Source organism: Callorhinus ursinus, unplaced genomic scaffold (assembly GCF_003265705.2).
Source record: "Callorhinus ursinus isolate GAN/ISIS: 27379988/994484 unplaced genomic scaffold, GSC_fseal_2.0 scaffold10, whole genome shotgun sequence".
In the NCBI taxonomy this organism is placed as follows: Eukaryota; Metazoa; Chordata; class Mammalia; order Carnivora; family Otariidae; genus Callorhinus; species Callorhinus ursinus.
Window position 1 is genome coordinate 13,904,251 of NW_027397072.1, and position 2,312 is coordinate 13,906,562.

Genomic DNA, 2,312 nt, shown 5'->3' on the forward strand with positions numbered 1-2,312 from the left:
CTTTCTTTCTTTCTTTTTTTCTTCTTTCTTTCTTCTTTCTTTTCTTTCTTTCAAGTAAACTCCATCCCTAACGTGGGGCTTAAGCTCATGAACCCAAGATCAAGAGTTGCATGTTCCACGGACTGTCAGGGAAGTACTCCAAGAACAAGCTTTCTATTAAATGCCATAGCTTTGTGATTCCAGATTGATCTGTAACTTGGTGTTTGTTTCTTCATCTTACTAGTTTTCCAGAAACATACTCTTTTTTAGATCTCCATCACACCATTGTTTAAAAACTATGGATTCTTCAAGGACTAGAATTCAAATAAAACCCAGAAGTATTAAATTTAATTCAACAATTGTTTGAGAACTAGGTCTAAGACCCTGTTATGTGTACAGAAATGTACAGGGTTTGTTGGGATTTTTTTTTCCTATCCCAAAGAAACTTCTAGCAATGAAGACAGAAAAAAGAAGTCTTTTTTTTGCACGTACTTATTTAAACATTGCACTAATGACCACTGTCATTTCAATCAATGCCTGTTGAAACTATTATGTGTTTTTTGCTTTATTTTTTAAATGCTACCTTGAAAACACACTAGTTATAAGTGAGAAATGCAAAAAGTTCAACTCATCAGAATCAAAAATATAAATGAGGCTTGTTCGAATCTTATCTACCCTTCAAAGCCCATTTCAAATGTCGCATATTTCTAATCAACTTACCTGCCTTTTCTCTGAAAGCTCCTACCTCCTTAACAACAGTAACCTGAGCTTTAAGGACAGCACCGGCCCTTCCTTTCAGGTTGCAGTCTTATTATAGTCCAGATCTGAATGAATGAAAGAAGGAATGAGCTCATGAAGTAAACCCCATGCTGAAAATATAACACAAGCTCCCCTTAGAGTTAAGTCAGCAATTCACTCAGGACCTCAGAATGCTTAGTCTTATGTCCTTAGCATGGTATGCCAGATCTTCACAACTAGGTCCTACCTTACGTTTTTTGGCTTCATTTCTTTTTCTTTTTTCTTTCTTTTTTTTTACAATTTGCACTGTGTTGCCAATACCAGGCTGTTTGTTGTTTTCTTGCTTTTCCATGCATGTTTTCAATGTCCTTCTCTTTCTCCACCTGACAAATTCCTATTCAGCCTTAAAGGGTTCTACTCAAAAGTGACTTCCAAAAGCTGTACCTCCTCCCTACTCTATCCAATCCCTAGGCAGAATGACTTGCACCATCATCTGTGTTCCTATAGAACTTCATTTTTAACTGTACTATAACCCTTAAAACGTCTTACTGTATTGAGTTGTTTACATCCTCTCCACCAGACTCTATGTTAATCAAGACAAAGATTTATTCACTTTTAAATCCCCAATGCCTCACACTAAGTACTTCAGTTAAGGAGAAAAAAACAACAACAACAAAAAAAACAATATTATTGTTACTATACCCTTGCCAATCCAAATGGTTTTAGTGGTGTCTTGAGAGTGTCTTAAGCTTACTGTTTTGGTTTTGGTTTTATTATGTTAAAAATGGAGACATGCTTAAGACTATACCACCCTAAAGGCCAAAAATTGACTTTAAATGTTACTGGTTTTAACTTTATTTAAGTTTTTTATTTATTTATTTGAGAGAGACAGAGAGAGAATGAGTGGTGGGGTGGGGCAGAGGGAGAAGCAGACTCCCTGCTGAACAGGAAGCCCGATGCGGTGCTTGATCCCAGGGCCTGGAGATCATGACCTGAGCCAAAGGCAGGTGGTTAACTGAGTGAGCCACCCAGGCACCCAACATTCTTTAATGGTTAAGACCAGATATTTGATGAGGCGGTTTTTCTCTTTTATGTCTTTTAATAAATTATACACATGATGAATAAATATGCTAAACCTAAAACTTTCAGACTAACAAGATAACAAATATTTTTTAAAGACTTAATTAAGAACCACTAACAAAAAAATGTAAACCAAATACAGGGGTTAGGGAGGAAAATATCATCACTGCTAAAAATATTTAAAACAAATATGGCTGTATGTAACATAAATAGTACATTTAGGGCACCTGGGTGGCTTAGTTGGTGAAGCGACTGCCTTCAGCTCAGGTCATGATCCTGGAGTCCCAGGATCGAGTCCCGCATCGGGCTCCCTGCTCAGCGGGGAGTCTGCTTCTCCCTCTGACCCTCCCCCCTCTCATGCTCTCTATCTCTCATTCTCTCTCTCAAATAAATAAATAAATAAAATCTTTAAAAAAAATAGATAGCACATTTATCAAGTCACTAAGAAGCACTAGGTGGGAAAATATTTCAGAAAACCATGATGGCGTGTATACCCGCATGTGCAATTAATTGTT